We start from the raw sequence: 25,090 nt of genomic DNA, 5'->3' as shown, positions 1-25,090 counted from the left end.
GCAAAAGAATATACCTTTTTCTCAGCACCTCATGGTACCTTCTCCAAAATCGACCATATAATTTCTCACAAGACAAACCTCAACAAATACAAGAAGATCGAACTAATCCCATGCCTCCTATCATATCACTATGGTGTAAGAGTGGTTTTCAACAGCAACAAAAACAACAGAAAGCCCACATACACATGCAGGCTGAACAATACTCTACTCAATGACACCTTGACCAAAAAAGAAATAAAGAAAGAAATCAGAGACTTTTTAGAATTTAATGAAAATGAAGGCACAACTTACCCAAATTTTTGGGACATACTGAAAGCAGTGCTAAGAGGAAAACTCATAGCCCTGAGTGCCTCCCAAAAGAAAATGGAGAGAGCATACACTAGCAGCTTAACTACAAACCTGAAAACCCTGGAACAAAAAGAAGCCAATTCCCCAAGGAGGAGTAGAAGACAGGAAATCATCAAACACAGGGCTGAAATCAATCAAGTGGAAACAAAGAGAACCATTCAAAGAATGAAGGAATCCAGGAGCTGGTTCTTTGAGAAAATCAACAAGATAGATAAGCCCTTAACCAGACTGACCAAAGGGCACAGAGAAAGTATCCAAATTAACAAAATTAGAAATGAAAAGGGGATATAACAATAGAAACTGAGGAAATCCAAAAAATCATCAGATCCTACTACAAACGCATATACTCAACACGACGGGAGAATCGGGAAGAAATGGGCAATTTCCTTGATAGGTACAAAATGCCAAAATTAAATCAGGACCAAATAGATCATCTAAACAGTCCCATAACCCCTAAAGAAATAGAAGGGGTCATAGAAAATCTTCCAACCAAAAAAACCACAGGACCAGATGGTTTCTGTGCAGAATTCTATCAGACCTTCAAAGAAGACTTAACACCAATACTCTTCAAACTATTCCACAAAATAGAAACAGAAGGAACACTACCCAATTCCATCTACAAAGCCACAATTACGCTGATACCTAAACCATACAAAGATCCAACAAAGAAAGAGAACTTCAGGCCAATTTCCCTTATGAACATCAATGCAAAAATACTCAATAAAATTCTTGCCAACCGAATCCAAGAGCACATCAAAACGATCATTCACTATGATCAAGTAGGCTTTATCCCAGGGATGGACAGTTGGTTCAATATACGGAAATCCATCAATGCAATCCACTACATAAACAAACTCAAAGAAAAAAAACACATGGTCATTTCATTGGATGCTGAAAAAGAATTTGACAAAATTCAGCATCCTTTCATGCTTAAAGTCTTGGAAAGAAGAAGAATTCAAGGCCCATATCTAAACATAGTAAAAGCAATATACAGCAAACTGGTAGCCAGCATCAAACTAAATGGAGAGAAACTTGAAGCAATCCCACTGAAATCAGGGACTAGACAGGGCTGCCCCCTTTCTCCTTATCTTTTCAATATTGTACTTGAGGTACTAGCTCGGGCAATTCGACAACATAAGGAGGTCAAAGGGATACAAATTGGAAAGGAAGAAGTCAAACTATCATTATTTGCAGATGACATGATAGTCTACCTAAGTGACCCAAAAAACTCCACTAGAGAGCTCCAACAGCTGATAAACAACTTCAGCAAAGTGGCGGGTTATAAATTCAACTCAAGCAAATCAGTGGCCTTCCTATACTCAAAGGATAAGCAGACTGAGAAAGAAATTAGGGAAATGACCCCCTTCACAATAGCCACAAACAGTATAAAGTATATTGGGGTGACTCTTACCAAACATGTGAAAGATCTGTATGACAAGAACTGACAAATGGGACCTCATAAAATTACAAAGTTGCTGTACGGCAAAAGACACTATCTAAAGGACAAATCGGCAACCAACAAATTGGGAAAAGATCTTCACCAATCCTACATCAGATAGAGGGCTAATATCCAATATATATAAAGAACTCAAGAAGTTAGACTCCAGAAAACCAAACAACCCTTTTAAAAAATGGGGTACAGAGTTAAACAAAGAATTCTCACCTGAAGAACTTCGGATGGCGGAGAAGCATCTAAAAAAATGCTCAACTTCATTAGTCATTAAGGAAATACAAATCAAAACAACCCTGAGATTTCACCTTACACTAGTCAGAATGGCTAAGATTAAAAATTCAGGAGACAGCAGGTGTTGGTGAGGATGTGGAGAAAGAGGCACACTCCTCCACTGCTGGTGGGGTTGCAAATTGGTACAACCACTCTGGAAATCAGTCTGGCGGTTCCTCTGAAAACTGGGCACCTCACTTCCAGAAGATCCTGCTATACCACTCCTGGGCATATACCCAGAGGATTTCCCACCATGTAATAAGGATACATGCTCTACTATATTCATAGCAGCCCTATTCATAATTGTCAGAGGCGGAAAAGAACCCAGGTATCCCTCAACAGAAGAGTGGATGCAAAAAATGTGGTGTAACTACACAATGGAGTACTACTCAGCAATTAGAAACAACGAATTCATGAAATTCTTAGGCAAATGGATGGAACTAGAGAACATCATGCTAAGTGAGGTAACCCAGACTCAAACGGTGAATCATTGTATGCACTCACTAATAAGTAGATATTAACCTAGAAAATTGGAATACCCAAAACATAATCCACATATCAAATGAGGTACAAGAAGAAAGGAGGAGTGGCCCCTTGTTCTGGAAAGACTTAGTGAAGCAGTATTTGGCCAAACCAGAACGGAGAAGTGGGAAGGGGTGGGTGGGAGGACAGGTGGAGAGAAGGGGGCTCATGGGACTTTCGGGGAGTGGGGGGCTAGAAAAGGGGAAATCATTTGAAATGTAAATAAAAAAATATATCAAATAAAAAAAAAGAAATACACATTACTTATAATGATAGTAAACACCACTTTTTCGTAAAAGGATAGAAATAATTACAAACAAATGAGACCAGGAAATAAGCATATCTCATTATTCTAATCTATAATAAAATAAACTTCTAAGCTAACCAGAAAAAAAAAAGAAAAAAAAAGAAATGAAAAGGGAGATATAACAACAGAAACTGAGGAAATTAAAAAAATCATCAGATCTTACTACCAAAGCCTATACTCACCACAACTGGAGAGTCTGGAGGAAATGGACAATTTCCTAGATAGATACAAAACACCAAAATTAAATCAGGATCAAATAGGTCATCTAAACAGTCCCATAACCCTAACGAAATAAAAGGGGTTATAGAAAGTCTCCCAACCAAAAAAAGCATGAGACCAGATGGCTTCAGTGTAGAATTCTATCAGACCATCAAAGAAGACCTAGCAACAATACTCTTCAAACTGTTCCACAAAATAAAAATGGAAGGAACACTATCCTACCTGCTCTATGAAGCCACAGTTACACTGATACCAAAGCCACACAAAGATCCAACAAAGAAAGAGAACTTCAGGCCAAGTTCCCTTATGAATATCAATGCAAAAATACTCAAAAAAAAAATTCTTGCCAACTGAATGAAAGAACACATCAATACAATCACCCACCACGATCAAGTAGGCTTCATCCCAGGGATGCAGGGATAGTTCAATATATGGAAATCCATCAATGCAATCCACTACATAAACAAACTCAAAGAAAAAAAACCATATGATCATTTCATTAGATGCTGAAAAGGCATTTTAGAAAATTCAGCATCCTTTCATGCTAAAAGTCTTGGAAAGAACAGGAATTCAAGGCCCATACCTAGACATAATTAAAGTAATATATAGCAAACTGGTAGCCAACATCAAACTAAATGGAGAGAAACTTGAAGCAATCCCATTAAAATCAGGGACTAGACAAGGCTGCCCTCTCTCTCTCCATATCTTTTCAATATAGTACTTGAAGTCCTAGATAGAGCAATTAGACAACATAAGGAGGTCAAAGGCATCCAAATTTGAAAGTAAGAAGTAAAATTATCACTATTGGCAGATGACATGATAGTATACTTAATTGACCCAAAAAACTCCACCAGAGAACTCCTAAAGCTGATAAAAAAAAAATTTCAGCAAAGTGGCTGGTTATAAAATCAACTCAAGCAAATCAGTTGCCTTCCTATTATCAAACGATAAGCAGGCTGAGAAGAAGTTAGGGAAATGACAGCCTTCACAATAGCCACAAACAATATAAAGTATCTTGGTGTGACTCTAACCAAACAAGTGAAAGATTTTTATGACAAGAACTTTAGGTCTCTGAAGAAGGAAATCGAAGAAGACCTCAGAAAATATAAAAATCTGCCATGCTCGTGGATTGGCAGTATTAATATAGTTAAAATAGCCATCTTGTCAAAAGCAATATACAGATTCAATGCAACCCCCATCAAACTCCCAACTCAGTTCTTCACAGAGTTGGAAAAAGCAATTCTCAAATTTATCTGGAATAACAAAAAATCCAGAATAGCTAAAACTATTCTCAACAGCAAAAGAACTTCTGGGGGTATAAGTATCCCAGACCTCAAGCAATACTACAGAGCAATAGTGTTAAAAACTGCATGGTGTTGGCACAGGGACAGGCAAGTGGACCGATGGAATAGAATTGAAGACCCATAAATGAATCCACACACCTATGGTCACTTGATCTTTGACAAAGGAGCTGAAAACATCCAGTGGAAAAAAGATAGCCTTTTCAACAAATGGTGCTGGCTCAACTGGAGGTCAGCATGCAGGAGAATGCGAATTGATCCATTCTTATCTCCGGGTACTAAGCTCAGCTCCAAGTGGATCAAGGACCTCTGCATAAATCCAGACACACTGAAATTAGTAGAAAAGAAACTGGGGAAAACCCTTGAGGACATAGGCACAGCGGAAAAGTTCCTGAACATAACACCAATAGCTTATGCTCTAAGATCAAGAATTGCCAAATGGGATCTCATAAAATTACAAGTTTCTGAATGGCAAAGGACATCATCAAAAGGACAAAACGGCATCTAACAAATTGGGAAAAGATCTTCACCAACCCTACATCCAATAGAGGGCTAATATCCAATAAATACGAAGAACCCAAGAAGTTAGACCCCAGGGAACCAAATAACCATATTAAAAAATGAAGAACAGACCTTAAACAAAGAATTTTCACCTGAAGAAATTTGGATGGCTGAGAAGCACCTTAAGAAATGTTCAACATCATTAGCCATTAGGGAAATACAGATCAAAACAACCCTGGGATTTCACCTCACACCAGTCAGAATGGCTAAGGTTAAAAACTCAGGAGACAGGAGGTGTTGGCGAGGATGTGGAGAAAGAGGAAAACTTCTTCACTGCTGGTGGGATTGTAAGATGGTACAACCACTCTGGAAATCAGTCTGGCAGTTCCTGGCGGAGGACCCTGCTATACCTCTCCTGGGCATATACCCAGAGGATTCCCCAGCATGCAAAAAGGACACATGCTCCACTATGTTCGTAGTGGAGCCTTATTTATAATAGCCAGAAGCTGGAAAAAACCCAGATATCCCTCAGTGGAGGAATGAATACAGAAAATGTGGTATATATACACAATGGAGTATTATTCATCAATTAAAAACAATGAATTCATGATTTTTTTAGGCAAATGGATGGAAGTGGAAAATATCACCCTAAGCGAGGTAACGCAGTCACAAAAGAATACACATGGAATGCAATCATTGATAAGTGGATATTAATTAGCCCTGAAGCTCTGAATACTGAAGATACAATTAGCATATCAAATGATTCCCATGAAGAAAGAAGAAGAGGGCCCTATTCCTGGAAAGGCTTGATCCAGCATTGTAGGGGAGTACCAGGACAGAGAAAAGGGAGGAGGGAAAGCCAGGAGAATGGATGGAGTGAAGAGGACTTATGGGACATATGTGGGCGGAGACTGGGAAAGGGGAAGGCTTTTCGAATGTAAACAAAGAATATAGAAAATAAATAAAAAATTTTTAAAAAAGTCTCTAATTTCTTCATTTCATCCTTCACCAAGCTATCATTGAGAAGAACATTGTTTAAAGTCCACCTGTATGAGTGTTTTCCAATGTTTTTGTTTGAACTTAAGATCAGGCTTAGGCCATGTTGATCTGATTAGGTACACGGAATAATTTCAATATTTCTATACCTGTTAATACATGTTTTGAGACCAATTATATGGTCAATTTTGGAGAAGTTACCATGAGATGCTGAAAAAAAGATATATTCTTTTGCTTTTAGGGTGAAATATTCTATAGATATCTCTTAGATCCTTTTGTTCTATAAATTCAGTTAGTTTTACTGTGTCTCTGTTTAGTTTCTGTCTTCCTGATTTGTTCAATGTTGAGAGCGGGGTGTTGATGACTCCCACAATTATTGTGTGGGGTGCAATGTGTGCTTTGAGCTTTAGTAAAGTTTCCTTTATGAATGTGGATGCTCTTGCATTCAGAGCATAGATGTTCAGAACTGAGAGTTCATCTTGGTAGACTTTTTCTTTGGCCAGTATGAAGTGTCCCTCCTTACCTTTTTTGACAACTTTTGGTTGATAGTCAATTTTATCTGATATAAGAATGGCAACTCTAGTTTGTTTCTTGGAACCATTTGCTTGGAAAATTGATTTCTAACAAATGACTCTGAAGTAGTGACTGCCTTTGTCACTAAGTTGGGTTTGTTGTATGCAGCAAAATGTTAGTTCTTGATTAAATATCCAGTCTGTTAGTTTATGTCTTTTTATTGGGGGAATTGAGACCACTGATGTTAAGAGATAATAAGGAAAAAGTGATTGTTGCTTATTGTTTCACTTTGTTAAAAGTTGAATTCTGTTTGTGTAGCTATCTTCTTTCGGGTTTATTAAAAGATTACTTTCTTGCTTTTTCTAGGGTGTGATTTCCCATCTTGTGTTGGTATTTTCTGCTCATTATCCTTTGTAGAGCTGGATTTGTGGGACGATATTGTTTGCGTAAATTTCTTTTTGTCATGGAATGTCTTGTTTTCTCCATCTATGGTACCTGAAAGTTTTGCTGGGTATAGTAGTATGGACTGATATTTATGTTCTCTAAGGGTCTGTATGACATCTGCCCAGGATATTCTAGCTTTCAAAGTCTCTAGTAAGAATTCTCGTGTAATTCTGATAGGTTTGCCTTTATATATTACTTGACCTTTATTCCTTACTGCTTTTAATATTCTTTCTTTGTTTAGTGCATTTGGTGTTTTGATTATTATGTGATTGGAGATATTTCTCTTCTGGTCCAATCTGTTTTGAGTTCTGCAGTCTTCTTATATGTTCACAGGCATCTCTTTCTTTAGGTTAGCATATTGTATTTTTCTTCTATAATTTTGTTGAAGATATTTACTGGCCCATTAAGATGGAAATCGTTACTCTCTTCTATACCTATAATTCTTAGGTTTGGTCTTCTCATTGTGTCTTGGAGTTCCTGGATGTTTGGGTTACAAGCTTTTGGCATTTTGCTTTTTCCTTGACTATTCAGTTAATGTTTTCTATGGAATCTTCAGCATCTGAGATTCTTTGTCTGGAGCCATAATGGGACAAGCTAATATACTAGCAGGTGACCATCCTGAAATGCTTACTTTGGATTATTAAATAATCTGTGACAGGTGAGCCCCTATTCAGCAAGGCTGTGTGGGACTAATTTTATGAAAGACTCCTACTATTTATATGCTTTTCCTGTTGTTATTAAACATATATAATAATCAATATGTAATAACATACCCCTTTGGAGCAGATCTCTGCAAATCCACGAAGTTGTATTGTCTTTTAGTGATGCTATGTAGACAAATAGGTGACAAGTTTTAATGATGATCCTATAAGTATTCCTAAAATTATATCTGTGATTATTAAGTTTTTTTTTAATAATGCGACTACTACTAGGATCTTGTCCTGATAGTCAAAACTGCAATGAGAGCTCTGCCAGTCTCCCAGTGTTACAAGTTAATTGCTCTTAGATGGCAATCAGACTTTCTCCCACTCAGAGCACATCCAAGAGCCTGCAAAACAATTAACCTAAGGTCATAAAATGGAATTAACTACTAATCATAGGTGCTAGGACAGAAGATAAAATATTGACTGGGTTTATCTATGCAAAACTTTACTTATAACTTAGTTATGGCTTTAAACTTTCTATGAACCTGTAGAGAAGACAAATGATAGCTAGATTATTACTCCTAATGGATATGCATGTAAATGTTCTCTGTTGTAAACTTCTATTTCAATTTATGACTTGGTATTTTGTGTAAACTTGTGATGAACTTTGTAACATGTGATCATGTATTCTGAAAGATGTTTAAGGGCTGAGGACAGAGAGAGAGAGAGAGAGAGAGAGAGAGAGAGAGAGAGAGAGAGAGGGCAGAAGAATTGAGTGAGAGGAACAGAGGTGAGAGAAGGAGGAACAGAGGTGAGAGAAGAACTGAACTGAGGAGAAGTTTTTAGTCCGAAGAGAACAAGATTAGAAGAAGAATGCAGAGTGGAATAACTTAGAAACAATAGGTAACATAAAATAACTAAGAGAACAATGTATAGGAAGCAGGGGGAAAGAGGGAATAAAGATTCTTGCAGTGAGCAGAAGGAGTAGGCAGACTTCGCCTTACCATGGGACAGGAAAGGTCTCATGGTAAGGACAAGACAGGCTTAGCCTTATTAAGAGAAACAAAGCCTTTGTCTTACAAACATGAATTAAATTTAGTATTAAAAGTGTGGAAGCTTTTTCTCTCTCGATGGAATAAATATTGGAATCCATTTTTCATCCTGAATGAGTGAGTTCATTCTGCACCAGTGTTTAGTGTTTTGCTCCATATGCATATGCATATGTATGTATGGATGTGTGTGTAAGTATGTATGTGAGAATTTATGCATGTGTAAGTATGAAACTGTGAGAATACATGCAGCAAGCTGGGCCAAGCTGACTGCATGAAAATATGTATGAAGTTGTATGTATGAATTTATGTGAGATTATGCATATTAACTTACGTAGAAGGTTTTCTTTCTGCAAGTGTTATTCTCTTCTCTTGGTTCAATAGAAGTTTATTGCTCCTAACCTCCCTGTAGACTGACAAGCAAGAGGGATCTGTACAATAGGGAAAAGGTTCTAGCAACTAATCCTTTACTTAATCTCCTGCTGTTTTAGGATGAGGTGTTAAATGCCTGAGACTGCAGTTTCTGGCTTCAGAGGAACACAGAAGGCAGGTCAGCTATATTAGCCTAGTAACTTAGAATTAGATAAGAAAACTTTTTATTATACAGCAACCCTAAATTTTCCATAAAACAAAGTCTTACCCAGAAGTTCATAAGACTAAGTCTTTCCCCTGCAGCTTTCCTCCTCTGCTGTCTAAAGAAGAACCAAGAAAGAAACACCTCTGCTGGGGCTGGCTCCCAGCAATTCTTTCTTCTATCTCTTGTATCCTGTTGTTGATGTGTGCATCTATGACTCCTGAATTCTATCCAAGGTTTTCTACCTCCAGAGATGTCTCACTTTGCAGTTTCTTTATTGTTTCTACTTCCATTTTTAGATCCTGGATAGTTTGTTCTGTTCCTTCACTTGTTTGTGTTTTACTGAAATTCTTTTAAGGGATTTTTTGTGTTTTCTCTTTAAGGCCTTATACCTGTTCACCCATATTCTCTTGTGTTCCTTTTAGTCATTTTTTGTGATTCCTTTTAAAGGGCTTCTGCCTGTTGACCCATGTTCTCCCATAATTACCTATGGGAATTTTGTGTTGCCTCTTTAAGGGCTTCTACCTGTTGACCCGTGTTCTCCTGTATTTCTTTAAGGGAGTTATTTATTTCCTTCTTCAAGTCCTCTATCAGCATCACTAGATGTGATTTTAAATTCAGCTTTTTTTTTCTGATGTGATGGAATATCCAGGGGTTGCTATTGTGGGAGAACTGGGTTCTGGTGGTGCCATGTTCCCTTGATTTCTGTTGGTAATTATCTTGCATTTGCCTTTGGCCATCTAAACATCTCTGGTGTTAGCTGGTCTTGCTGTCTCTAACTGTGGCTTCTCTGTCCTGCAGGCCTGTATATCTGTACTCCTGGGATTCCCTTTCTCTCAAATGCCCTGCATACAGTTGGTTCTCCAGGAAGTATCAGGAGATAGGGGCTTCCCTGTGGCAAACCTGCCAAGGGTTGAATACCCTGCATACTGCTTGTTCTCTAGAAAGTATCAGAAAATGAGGTATTCTCTGTGGCAGTACTGGCAGGGCTTCACTAAATCTGAATGAACCTGTCAGGAATTAGCAAAGGAGGAGGGACGGGTAGAAGGGACAAAAGGGTAGTGAAGATCTGGAGAGATGGTGGGTTTTGGAGGTTGCTGGATAGTGAGTCCCAATCAGTGGCGCTGGGCCTCCAGAGGTGGGGTTGGTTCCTACTGAATGCCCTGCTTGCTGATGGTCTCTAGAAAGTCTCAGGAAATGGGTATCTTCATTTTGGCAGAATTGGCAGGGATCTACCACATCACAAAGAATGGGGCAGGCAGTGGTGGAGGAGTAGGGAGGTATAGAAGGGACCTGTTTCCATGATTCTTAATACTTTTTCTTTTCTTTTCTTTTCTTTTCTTTTCCTTTCTTTTCTTTTCTTTTCTCTCCTTCCTTCCTTCCTTCCTTCCTTCCTTCCTTCCTTCCTTCCTTCCTTCCTTCCTTCCTTCCTTCCTTCCTTCCTTTCTTTCTTTCTTTCTTTCTTTCTTTCTTTCTTTCTTTCTTTCTTTCTTTCTTTCTTTCTTTCTTTCTTTCTTATTTTTTCTGATTTCAGCCCCAGGTTGGATTATTTTTGGCTATATACTCGTTTTGTGTGTGAGTGCTTCTTTTTATTCTTAAGTTTTTAGAAGTACTGTTTTTTTATTAGATATATTTTTATTTACATTTAAAATGATTTCCTCTTTCATGGTTCCCCACTCCCCGAAAGTCCCATAAGCCCTCTTCCCTCCTCCATCTCCTCCATCCACCCCTTCCCACTTCCCTGTTCTGGTATTGCCCCACACTACTGCACAGAGACTTTCCAGAACCAGGGGCCAATCCTCCATTTTTCTTGGACAGCATTTAATATGTGGATTATGTCTTGGGTATTCCAAGTTTCTAGGCTAATATCCACTTATCAGTGACTACATACCATGATTGACCTTTTGAGATTGTTCTCAAAGAATAGCAGCCAGCAATCTGACCACCCGCCCCCTGAAGAACAACAAGAACCTGTTTCCAGCAGTCAGGGGAGGGGCTTGGGCTGCCTTTGTATCTTGGCAGAGATGGATTAAAGTTGGAGAGTTGAACCAGAAGCCATGTTTTGGCTTCACATGTTTTCTCTTGCCACCCTGTCCAATTCCCATCTCTCCTTCCAGGGAACCCACTGTTAGAATGAAGGAGTTGGACTCTACATAACCTCACTTAGTATGATGTTCTCCAGCTTCATCCATTTGTCTAAGAATTTCATGAATTCATTGTTTCTAATGGCTGAATTGTACTCCATTGTGTATGTATACCACATTTTTTGCATCCATTCCTCTGGTGAGGGACATCTGTTTTTTTTTTTTTTTTTTATTTTCAGCTTTTGGCTATTATAAATAGGGCTGCTAGGAACATAGAGGAGCATACATCCTTATTACATGTTGGAGAATTCTTTCGGTATATGCCCAGGAGTGGTATAGCAAAGTCCTCCGGAAGTGTTCTGCCTAGTTTTCTGAGGAAGCGCCAGACTGATTTCCAGAGTAGTTGTAACAACTTGCAACCCCACCAGCAGTGGAGGAGTGTTCCTCTTTCTCCACATCCTTGCCAACATCTGCTGTCTCCTGAGATTTTAATCTTAGGCATTCTGACTGGTGTAAGATGAAATCTCAGGGTTGTTTTGATTTGCATTTCCCTAATGACTAACGATGTTGAACATTTTTTAAGATACTTCTCAGCCATCCAAAGTTTTTCAGGTGAAAATTCTTTGTTTAGCTCTGTGCCCCACTTTTTAATAGGATTATTTGGTTCCCTGGGGTCTAACTTCTTGAGTTCTTTGTATTTTTTGGATATCAGCCCTCTGTCAGATGTAGGGTTGGTGAAGATCTTTTCTCAATTTCTTGGTTGCTGATTTGTCCTTTTGATGGTGTCCTTTGCCTTATAGAAACTTTGTAACTTTATGAGTTCCCATTTGTCAATTCTTGATCTTAGAGCATAAGCTATTGGTGTTATTTTCAGGAACTTTCCCCCTGTACCGATGTCCTCAAGGATCTTCCCCAGTTTCTATTAGTTTCAGTGTGTCTGTCTTTAAGTGGAGGTCCTTGATCCACTTGGAATTGAGCTTAGTACAAGGAGATAAGGATGATCAATTCCCATTCTTCTGCATCCTGACCTCCAAATGAACCAGCACCATTTGTTGAAAAGGCTATCTTTTTTCCACTGGATGTTTTCAGCTGCTTTGTCAAAGATCAAGTGGCCATAGGTGTGTGGGTTCATTTCTGGATCTTCAGTCCTATTCTATTGATCTGCCTGCATGTTAATGTACCAAATACTATGCAGGTTTTAACACTATTGCTCTGTAGTATTGCTTGAGGTCAAGGATACTGATCCCCCCAGAATTTCTTTTGCTGTTGAGAATAGTTTAATATATCCTGGGTTTTTTGTTATTCCATATGAATTTGAGAATTGCTCTTTCTAACTCTATGAAGAACTGAGTTGAGATTTTGATGGGTATTGTGTTGAATGTGTATATTGCTATTGGTAAGATGGCCATTTTAACTATATTAATCCTGCCCATCCATGACATGACAGATTTTTCCATTTTCTGAGGTCTTCCATTTCCTTCTTCAGAGACTTGAAGTTCTTATACAGATCTTTCACTTGTTTGGTCAGAGTCACATCAAGGTACTTTATATTGTTTGTGTCTATTGTAAAGGTTGTCATTTCCCTAATTTCTTTCTCAGCCTGCTTATCCTTTGAGTATAGGAAGGCTACTGATTTTCTTGAGTTGGTTGTATAACCTGTCACTTTGCTGAAGTTGTTTATAAGCTGTAGGAGTTCTCTGGTGGAGTTTTATGGGTCACTTAAGTATACTATCACTTCATCTGCAAATAGTGATAGTTGGACTTCTTCCTTTCCAATTTGTATCCCTTTGACCTCCTTATGTTTTCTAATTGCTCGAGCTAGTACCTCAAGAACAATATTGGAAAGATATGGAGAGAGGAGGCAGCCTTGTCTAGTCCCTGATTTTAGTGGTATTGCTTCATGTTTTCTCCATTTAGTTTGATGTTGGCTACTGGTTTGCTGTATATTGCTTTTACTATGTTTGGATATGGGCCTAGAATTCCTTTCCTTTCCAACACTTTTAGCATGAAACATTGCTGAATTTTTTCAAATGCTTTTTTCAGCATCCAATGAAATGGGCATGTGTTTTTTTTCTTTGAGTTTGTTTATGCAGTGGATTGCATTGTTGGTTTTCCTTTTATTGAAACATCCCTGCATCCCTGGGTGAAGCATGCTTGATCATGGTGAATGATCCTTTTGATGCGTTTTTGCATTTGGTTGACAAGAATATTATTGAGTATTTTTGCATCAATGTTCATAAGGGAAATTATTCTGAAGTTCTCTTTCTTTGTTGGATCTTTGTGTGGTTTTGGTATCAGCGTAAATGTGGCTTTGTAGAAGGAGTTGGGTAGTGTTCCTTCTGGTACTATTTTGTGGAATAGTTTGAAGAGTATTGGTGTTAGGTCTTCTTTGAAGGTCTGGTAGAATTCTACACTAAAACCACCTGGTCTTGCGCTTTTTTGGGGTGGATGCCTTTCTATGACCCCTTAGAACAGCTTTCATTGTGTCTCATAGATTTGGGTTTGTTGTGCCTTACTTTTCAATAAATTCTAAAAAAAAAAATCTTTGATTTCTTTCTTTATATCTTCTTTTGCCAAGGTATCATTGAGTAGAGTATTGTTCAGACTTCATGTGTATATGGGCTTTCTGTTGTTTTTGTTGCTATTGAAGACTACTCTTGCTCCATAGTGGTCTGATAGGAGGCATGGGATAAGCTTGATCTTCTTATATTTATTGAGGTCTGTCTTGTGACCAATTATATGGTTGATTTTGGAGAAGGTACCATGAGGTACTAAGAAAGGTATATTCATTTGCTTTAGGATAAAATTTTAGGATAATATATATATATATATATATATATATATATATATATATATATATATATATATATATATGTGTGTGTGTGTGTGTGTGTGTGTGTGTGTGTGTGTGTGTGTGTGTGTGTGTGTGTTAAATCCAATTGGTCCAAAGCTTCAATTAGTTTCCTGTGTCCCTGTATAGTTTCTCTTTTTCTGATCAGTCCATTGAGGAGAATGGAGTATTGAAGTCACCCACAATTATTATGTTAGGTGCAATGTGTGCTTTGAGCTTTGGTAAAGTTTCTTTTATGAATGAAGGTGCCCTTGCATTTGGAGCATAGATGTTCAGAACTGAGATTTCTTCTTGGTGGATTTTTCCTTTGACCAGCAAGTGTCCTTCCTTGTCCCTTTTGATGACATTAGGTTGAAAGTAAATGTTATCTGATATTAGAATGGCTACATGGTCTCATTTCCTGAGACCATTTGCTTGTAGAATTGTCTTCCAGCCTTTTACTCTAAGATAGTTTTTGTCTTTGACACTGACGTGTATTTCCTGTAATGCAGCAAAATGTAGGGTACTGTTTCCTTATCCAGTCTGTTATTCTATGTGATTTTATTGGGGAATTGAGTCCATTGATGTTTTTATTACTTCCTGTCATTTTTGATGTTAGTTTTCTATTTGAGTGGTTATCTTCTTTTGGGTTCGGTGAAAGAAGGTGACCATCTTGCTTTTTCCAGAGTGTAGATTCCTTCCTTGTATTGGAGTTTTCCTCCTGTTATTCTTTGTAGAGCTGGGTTTGTGGAAATATATTGTGTAAATTTGGTTTTGTCATGGAATATCTTGGTTTTTCCATCTATGGTGATTGAGAGTTTTGCTGGGTACAGTAGTCTTGGCTGACATTTGTGCTCTCAGAGTCTACTTGAGATCTGCCCAGAATCTTCTAGCTTTCATGGTCTCTGGTGAGAAATCTGATTTAATTTTGGTAGGTCTTCCTTTATATGTTACTTATCCTTTTTCTCTTATTGCCTTTAATATTCTTATGTGTTTAGTACATTTGGGGTTTTTGATTATTATGTGACAGGACATATTTCTGCTCTGGTCCAGTCTATTTGGAGTTCTGTAGGCTTCTTGTATATTCATGGGCATCTCTCTCTTTAGGTTATGGAAGTTTTCTTCCATAATTTTGTTGAAGATATTTGCTGGCCCTTTCAGTTGCAAACCCACCAGCAGTGAAGGAGTGTTCCCATTTCTCCACATCCTCGTCAACACCTGCTGTCTCCTGAATTTTTAATCTTAGCCATTCTGACTGGCCTAAGGTGAAATCTCAGGGTTGTTTTGATTTGCATTTCCCTAATGACTAATGCAGTTGAGCATTTTTTAAGATGCTTCTCAGCCATCCAAAGTTCTTCAGGCAAAAATTCTTTGTTTAGCTCTGTACTCCATTTTTTAATATGGTTATTTGGTTTTCTGGGGTCTAACTTCTTGAGTTCTTTGTATATATTGGATATTAGCCCTCTCTCTGATGTAGGATTGGTGAAGATCTTTTCCCAATTTGTTGGTTGCTGATTTGTCCTTTTGATGGTATCCTTTGCCTTACAGAAATTTTGTAATTTTATGAGATCCTATTTGTCAATTCTTGATCTTAGAGCATAAGCTATTGTTGTTCTGTTCCAGAACTTTCCCCCTGTACTGATGTCCTCAAGGGTCTTCCCCAGTTTCTTTTCTATTAACTTCAGAGTGTCTGGCTTTATATGGAGGTCCTTGATCCATTTGAAGTTGAGCTTAGTACAAGGAGATAAGGATGGATCAATTCACATTTCTGCATGCTGACCTCCAGTTGAACCAGCACCATTTGTTGAAAAGGCTATCTTTTTTCCATTGGATGTTTTCAGCTCCTTTGTCGAGGGTCAAGTGGTCATAGGTGTGTGGAGGTGGGTCTCTTGTAACTGACTGGCAGGAGGCAGAGTTCTGATGTGGCTTCAGTGCGATGAAAGGTGCTGTAAATCTGAAGCTGCTTGCAGCCTGGCTGGCCAGCGATGATCAGTTGTTGTGGGCTCAGGGCTTGCCAGGACCCTGTTGCCTTAGTTCTACTGATGATCTTTCCTGTAATTCTTTAAGAGATTGTTGTGTTGCCTCCTTCATGACTTCTTCCTGATGACTCAATTTCTCCAGCATTTCTTTAAGTGATTTTTGCATTTCCTCTTTATTGGCTTCTATCTGTTGACCCAAATCTTTCTGAATTTCTTTAAGTGATTTTTGTGTTTCCATTGTAAGGGCTTCTAACTTATTCATGTTCCCCTGTTTTTCTTTAAGAGTTTTATTTATGTCCTTTTTGTGTTCCTCTAGCAGCATCATGTCCAGTGATTTTAAATCAAAATCTTGTTTTTCTGTTGTGTTGGGGTATCCAGAACTTGCTGTTGTTGGAGAATTGGGTTCAGATGCTTCTATATTGCCTAGATTTCTGTTAGTAACATTTCTATGTTTGCCTTTTGCCATCTTGTTATCTCTGCTATTAGTTGATCTTTTTGTCACTGGCTGGTGTTTAAACCTCATGTGAACCTGTAAGCCCATTTCAGCACCTCTGGATGACTGGGTTTCTACTGGCACAGATTGCTGATGTGCTGCCCTCCTCTTGATTGCCCTTGGAGCCCTAGTGTGTCTTGCCCCAAATTGTCTCTGTGAACCTGCTGTTGCCTGTCTGCTTCTTCAGGGAGTGATGATGTCAGATGCTACAGGGGAACCTTTTCCATCTTCTGATTCCTCTGCAGGGCAAAAGATCCCCTAACCGGGTAGGTGCACAAATGGTCTGCCGAGCTTCCCAGGTCCTGAGTCCAGGTAAAAGTCTGACAGGCTTAGGCCCAAGCGACCTTCGGTGTTAGCTACAACCTTAACACTCTTCAAAGGAAAAATCTTTTGTAATAGCCTTCCTTATTATTTACTTTTCTCTTAATACAATTAGTGTTAAAATAATTGGCATTTTCTGTAGGACGACTAATCATTCCCCAGAAAATAAATAGAAAATTCATGGATAAATTGTCTCATACTTTCCCCAGGATCATATTAAACTAAATACATATTATTTAGTTCATGAATTAAGCATAGGAGTCATGCACATAGCATGGAAAGAAGGACATATTGTCCGTACTAATTGTAACATTCAAACTGAAATTATGAAGACACTTGCCAGGACAATGCTGATTCTCCGCTCACCCTTTCCTTCTTATTAAGGACCATATTCAAGAGAATGGTAACCTTATACTCAAAGTGTACTTCCAAAGTCATTAACTCATATTTAAAGATCATCATAAATATGCCCAGAAGTTTCTTTCTAATGTCATTTTATATCACATGTAGTTGAAAATTACTGTAAAGTATGATAGTTTCATTCTTTGCCAACTTGATATCCAAATGTATAATACTTATAAAATATCATATCTCTCATGGTATATAAACTTTCATATTTATATTTATTTCATGATGAAAAATTTGCTTTGTCTTTTAAGGTTCATAAAGTTTTAAAAGCACCATTATTCAGGAGTCTTCTCTTCAAATTTCATTTGAAACTTAAATTGGCCAATGATATGTGAGCCTTTATAAAATCAAAATATACCTTACAAAGTGTAAATACATAATGGCAGAATGTAAGCATTCCCACTTCAAAGGTGAAAGGGATGGTAGTAAATAGCACAAAAAGAAAATAGTTTTAAAACAACCTGAAACATTAAAGAAATGTCAAATGCTTCAGTTCCATATCTGATATTTGTGACTTATGATGGTATCATGTAGATTTCAATAGTCTTAGAGAACTCCACCAGTCTACTGCATCCATCCCTTCACATCCCTTACTGAAGCTGGACCATCTCTGCACTGACAGCTTTCTTTGGTACATGTTTGAGAGTCCTGACATCATGAAAATTATGAAGTTCCCACTGCAACTTGACATTCAATTCCTAATTATATACAATGACCAATCAAAGGCCTCTTCTGGGGAATTTTATCCTGCTGCACATTCTCTAGCTTCAGCAGCCTGTAGGAACTTAGATGGCAGCCTCTATATTCCTTTAAACATAGAATATTTCCTGACTGAAAAACTAGTTCCACATGGTTGAGTTTTCCAAGTTAGCCTAACGGGTGCTCAAGATGTTGCCAACATTCTTAGATGACAGTTATGGTACCAGTTTAGGGTATTGATGATAACCCCCTGGAAATAGTTTCCTGGATGTTTATGTGTGAGCAGGTGAGCCCATTATCATTCCTACTTTTAGTTGTTACTAATTTGAAGGAAGTTGGCATTTAAATAATTTGGAGTCTTTGACAAGAAAGTTTTTGTCATTGGATCAATCTTCCTGTTGTCTGGGTTGTGCAGCTTGTACCACTTCCTTAGTTAGACTCATCTATTTAGAAATTCCTAACAAATTGGAAATTGTTAGATTATTTGTATGACATTTATCTAAAATTTTTACCTTGCTTATAATTCTTTCCTAAATAAACTGTCCATTGACCATATTTCAGAAGATTAAATGAACAACCATCTAATCATCTGAAAAGTATGAGCTATTTATCTGAACAAGGCAACTGGCATGTACCTGGTGATCATACAGAGGTGATTGGACCTTTGAGTATTCCTGTGATGTGTGGCACATTTAGGAAACTGACATCTGAGGGCAGATTCTCAAAGAAGTAAATCAGAGCTCTTATGGTTGCACGGAGATGAGAGGGTTTTTTTCCCATAAGCACGGGCAGTAAGTGCAATAACTAGTGTGTAAAAAGACTTGAGTAATACATGATGACAGGATTCTCAAGAGAAAATTTATTGAAGTGAAAGAAAAAAAAAAAGCTTAGTGCTCTGGTTTGCACCTATAAATATAGCCCCTGGAAATCTGAGGTAACATATGACACCATAGAATATACAAAGAGTTCTAGGATAACCTTGGCTACAATGAAATAATTTTGTTTGAAACAATAGTAATGGTAGGAGCAGTTGTTTTAGTAGTAGTAGTAGTAGTAGTAGTAGTAGTAGTACTAGTAGTAGTCCTGAAAAAATATCAGGTACCTTATCACACAGTTTGTCTAGGTCATAAGCAGAATTTTGGCTTAGATTACTACAAAAAAAAAAAAACTGACATTAGAACTTTAAATGAGAACAGAAATATGTTTTAAATGACATGATGAAATGGTCTTTCTCTTTGTGGTGTAGAAGACACTTTGGAAAAAGATTCTAGAGGAAAGAAACTTACCTCTGAGGGCAATGCTATGTTACCTAAATTTTAGACATGAAAACTTTTGATTCTAGCATTCTTGTATTAATGGAGACAGAATAGAAAAAATATGTTAGTAAAAAGGAATTATTTTACTTCTTCTACATGAATAGTGATTCAATTATAATAAGAATAAGGTGGTTTTATTTTCCTTAAGGGAGATGGAAATAATTAAGTGAAGATAACTATTTTGTTTAGCCCACATTTGAAACTTCAGTAATATAATTGAGGGTATTAGAACATGTTTAAGTTGAAATTCAGCACACCAATCTTCAAAAAACACATGACAACAAATGTATTATTCAAAATATAAATGGTATTATTGATTTTAACAAATGTATGTTTTAGTTAGGGTTTCTTTTGCTGTGAAGTGGCAGGATGACCAAAGATGAACAAAACAACCTTTTTTGATAATTCTGTAAAATATATATTCATATACAGTGATTATATATGTTAATATTACAATATATGAATTATAGTATATAAGTTAAACTATATATTAGGGGAAGAAGATAAAATTAAGAAGTTTGGAGGAAAATTTTTCTTTTTTGTTTAATTGGTTATTTTATTTATTGACATTTCAAGTGTTTTACCCATTCCCAGTTTCCCCTCTACAAACCCTCTCTCCCCTTTCCTCTCCTCAATACCTTTATGAGGGTTCTCCCCAACCTGCCCACCCACTCCTGCCTCAACACCCTAGCATATCCCTACCTGGGTAATTGAGCTTGCAGAGGACCGAGGGGCTCCCATCCCAGTGATGCCCAATAAGGCAATTCTTTGATACATGCCCAGCCTGAGTCATGTGTGCCCCCCACACGTACTCTGGTTGATAGTTTATTCCCTGGGTGCTTTGGGGGTCTGGTTGGTTGATACTATTGTCCTTCATATGAGGTTGCAAACCCATTCAGCTCCTTCATTCCTTGCTGTAACTTCTTCATTGGGGACAGCATACTAAGTTGAATGTTTGGCTTTTTTATTTTTTAAGTATTTTATGTATATGAGTACACTGTAGCTGTCTTCAGACACAAGAAGGGGCTCTTTACAGATGGTTGCAAGCTAATGTGTGGTTGCTGGGAAATGAACTCTGAAACTCTGGAAGAGTAGTCAGTGATTTTAACTGTAAAGCCATCTCTCCAACCCTGCAAAGCAACTTTTATAAAAGAAAACATATTATTGGGGAATATTTACAGTGTCCCAGGGTCAATCTATTATCACCATTGTGAGATACATGACAGCATGCATCAAACATGGTGCTGGACAAGCAAAGAATTCTATATTTTGATCCAAAGGTAGCAAGAAGTCTGTCATCCACCATCAGATAGGAAAATGGTCTCCTCTACACTGGGCAGAGCTTGAACACAGAACCTCAAAACAAACACTTCAGTTGCACACTTTCTCCAACAAGGCCCCAGCTACTCCAGAAGGCACATATCATTGAACAGTACCACTTCTGGTGGCAGCCAGCACAGATGAGACCTGCTTTGCATCTCAGAAGATCCTGTCCAGAGGCATCTGGCAGGAGCCTTATGCTTTCTGCCTCTGGATCGGGAACATGCCCTGCCACAGTGTGCCATCACCAAGTGGCTCAAAAAGCCAGCTATACAGCCAGTGGTGTGGAGAAGACAGCCAGCACAAACTGCACAGAGAGTTGATCAGGGCCACAGTGCTACATACCCAAATACAACTGCAAGAGCGTGGGTCTCTGCTGCCCTCTTAGTTTCTGTGACTGTGTAACAGATTAGTAGGCAGGGATCACCAGAGCAGAGGATCACTTGGGACACGCACCACCAGGACTCCACCTGCACCCAGGAACTTGGCAGCATCACAGCAATCTGTGCCAGGGTTGCTGAGACAGGCCTGCAGGCACACAGGAGGGACAAGCACCAGCCAGTGAAAGCAGGACAAACTAACACCAGAGATAACCAGATAGCAAAAGGCAAATATAAGAATGTTGCTAACAGAAATCAAGGCAATATGGGACCATCCGAACCCAATTCTCCCACAATAGCAAGTCCTGGATACTCCAACACACCAGGACAGCAAGATTTGGATTGAAAAAATCACAGGTCATGATGGTGATGGAGGGCTTCATGGAGGCTTCAAGAAGGACATAAATAACTCCCTTAAAGAATACAGGAGAACACAAGTAAACAGGAAGAATCCCTTGAAGAACTAAGAGAAAACACAACAAAACAGGTGAAGGAATTGAAAAAAAGTCATCCAAGATCTACAGAAGGAGGTAGAAATCACAAAGGGAAACAACTCAGGATATAGAAAACCTAGGAAAGAAGTCAGGAGTCATGGATCCACACATCAACAACAGAATACAAGAGATAGAAGAGAGAATCTCAGATACATAAGATACCATAGAAAGCATTGATTCATCAGTCAAAGAAAATGAAAAATGCAAGAAGCTCCTGACCCAAAACATCCAGGAACCCAGGACAAAATGAGAAGACCAAACCTAAGGTATAGAAGAGAGTAAAGATTTCCAAGTTAAAGGGCCAGTAAATGTCTTCAACAAAATTAAAGAAGAAAACTTACCTAACCTAAAGAAAGTGATGTCTATGATCATACAAGAAGACAACAGAACACTTAATAGATTTGACAAGAAAAGAAATTTCTCCTGCTGCATAATAATTAAAATACCAAATATACTAAACAAAGAAAGAATATTAAAAGCAGTAAGGGGGAAAAGGTCAAGTAACATATATAGGTAGACTTATCAGAATTACACCAGACTTCTCACCAGAGACTATGAAAGCCAGAAGAGCTGGGGCAGATGTAATGCAGACCCTAAGGCAACACAAGTACCAACCCAGACTGCTATATCCAGCAAATCTCTCTATTACCATAGATGGAGAAACCGATACCAACTACCAAACTTTAATCAGGATAAGATAGACCATCTAAATGGTCCCCTACCACTAAATAAATAGAAGTTTTCATGGACAGTTTCCCAGTACAAAATGCACAGGACCAGGTTTTAGTGCAGAATTCTATCAGACCTTCTAAGAAGACCTAACACCAATACTCTTCAAACTATTCCACAAAATGCTAACAGAAGGAATACTACCCAACTCGTTCTATGAAGCCACAATTTTGAAGATACCCAAACCACACAAAGATTTAACAAAGAAAGAGAACTTTAGAGCAATTAACCTTATGAATATCAATGCAAAAATACTCAATAACATTCTTGCCAACTGAATCCAAGAACACATCAAAAGGATCATTCCCCATGATCAAGTATGCTTCATCCCAGAGAAGCAAGGATGGTTCATCCATCAATGTATTTCGTGACATAAACAAACTCAAAGAAAAAAACCACACTGTCATTTCATTAGATGCTGAAAAAGAATTTGATAAAATTCAGCATCCTTTCATGCTAAAGGGTCTTTGAAAGAAGAGGAATTCAAGGTCCATACCTAAGCATAATAAAAGCAATATACAGCAAACCAGTAGCCAACATCAAGCTAAATGGAGAGAAACTTGAAGAAATCCCAATAAAATCAGTGTAGACAAGGCTGTCCTCTTTCTCCATATTTATTCAATAAAGTTCTTGAAGTTCTAGCTAGAGCAATTAGACAACATAAAGAGGTCAAAGGGATACAAATTGGAAAGAAAGAAGTTAAGTTATCACTCTTTTCAGATGATACGATAGTATACTTAAATGACCCAAAAAACTCCCCCAGAGATCTCTTACAGCTTATAAACAAATTCAGCAAAGTGGATGGATATAAAATTAAGTCAAGCAAATTAGTAGTCTTCCTATACTCAAAGGACAAACAAGCTGAGAAAGAAATTAAGGAAATGACACCATTCACAATTGCCACAAAAAAATATAAAGTATCTTGCTATGACTGTAACCAAACTAGTGAAATATCTGTATGACAGGATCTTCAAGTCTTAGAAGAAAATATTTAAGAAGACCTCAGAAGATGAAACAATCTTCCATGCTCTTGGATTGTCAGGATTAATATAGTAAAAATGGCCATCTTGCCAAAAGCAATATACACATTCAATGCAATCCCCAACAAAATCCCAATGCAATTCTTCATAGAATTAGAAAGAAAAATTCTCAAATTCACCTGGAATAACAAAATAATGACCCACAATAGCTAAAACTATCCTCAATAGTAAAAGAACTTCTGGGGAAATCAGAATCCCCAAATGCAGAGCAATCGTGTTAAAAACTGCATGTTATTGGCACAATGACAATCAAGTAGATCAATGGAATAGAATTGAAGACCCAGAAATGAACCCACACCCCTATGGTCATTTAATCTTTGACAAAGGAGGTACAATAAAGATAACCTTTTCAATAAATTGTGCTGGTTCAAATGGAAGTCAACATGCAAAAGAATGCAAATTGATCCATTCTTATCTCCTTGTACTAAGCTCAAGTCCAAGTGGATCAAGGACCTCCACATAAAACCAGACACACTGAAACTAATCGAAAAGAAACTGGGAAAGACCCTTGAGTACATTGGCACAGGTGAAAATTTCCTAAACAAAGCACCATTAGCTTATGTTCTAAGATCAAGAATTGACACATGGGACCTCATAAAAGCACAAAGTTTCTGTAAGGCAAAGGACATTGTCAAAAGGACAAAATGGTAACCAACAAATTGGGAAAAGATCTTTACCTACCCTACATCTGACAGAGGGCTTACATCCAAGATATACAAAGAACTCAAGAGGGTAAACTCTGGAGACTACCGTCTAGTAGCCAAATAACCCTACTAAAAATGGAGTACAGAGCTAAACAATGAATTTTCACCTGAGGAATATCGAATGGTGGAGAAGCACCTAAAGAAATGATCAACATCTTTAGTCATCAGGGAAATGCAAATCAAAACATCCCTGAGATTTCACTTCATATGAGTCAGAATGGTTAAGATAAAAAACTCAGGAGAAAACGGTGTTGGCAAGGATGTGGAGAAAGAGGAACACTCCTCCACTGCTGGTGGGTTTTCAACTTGGTAAAACCACTTTTGAAATCAGTCTGGAGGTTCCTCAGAAAACTGGGCATGATACTACTGGAGAACCCTGCTATACCACTTGGGCATATACCCAAAGGACTCCCCAGAATGTAATAAAGATACATGTTCCACTATGTTCATAGCTATTTATAATAGCCAGAAGCTGGAAATAACCCAGATGTCCATCAATGGAGGAATGGATACAGAAAATATGTATATATACACAAAGAAGTACCATTCAGCCATTAAAAACAATGAATTCATGAAATTTTTAGACAAATGGATGGAACTGGAGAGTATCATCCTGAGTGAGGTAACACAGTCACAAAAGAACACTCATGGTATACACTATCTGATAATTGTATATTAGCCTAGAAGCTCTGGATATACAAGACACGATTTGCATATCAAATTATGCCCAAGAAGAAGGAAGAAGAGGCCCTTGGTCCTGGAAAGTCTAAGTGCAGCAGTGTAGGGGAATACCAGGACAGAGAAGGAGGAAGGGTTGGGTTGGGGAACAGGGGAGGGAAGTGGGCTAATGGGACTTTCGGGGAGGGGTGATCCAGGAAACAGGAAATCATTTGAAATATAAGTAAAGTATATATAGAATTAAAAAAAGAATAGTACCACTTCTATTTCACCAAACATATTCAAGCCATCACAGTATACAACAGGAGAATATAGTGCTAATGATGTATTGAAAATATATTTTCAATTAAGACATTACATAAATATTTACAAATAGCAAGCATAACCACATTTTACTTAGTATTCTTTGTAAAAATGAGTCAACAGAGAATGCAGACCTAAGATCAAAGGGAATAAAAGAAATATTATACTTCA

Source organism: Apodemus sylvaticus, chromosome 1 (assembly GCF_947179515.1).
Source record: "Apodemus sylvaticus chromosome 1, mApoSyl1.1, whole genome shotgun sequence".
NCBI lineage: Eukaryota > Metazoa > Chordata > Mammalia > Rodentia > Muridae > Apodemus > Apodemus sylvaticus.
Note: the sequence above shows the minus strand (reverse complement) of the source record.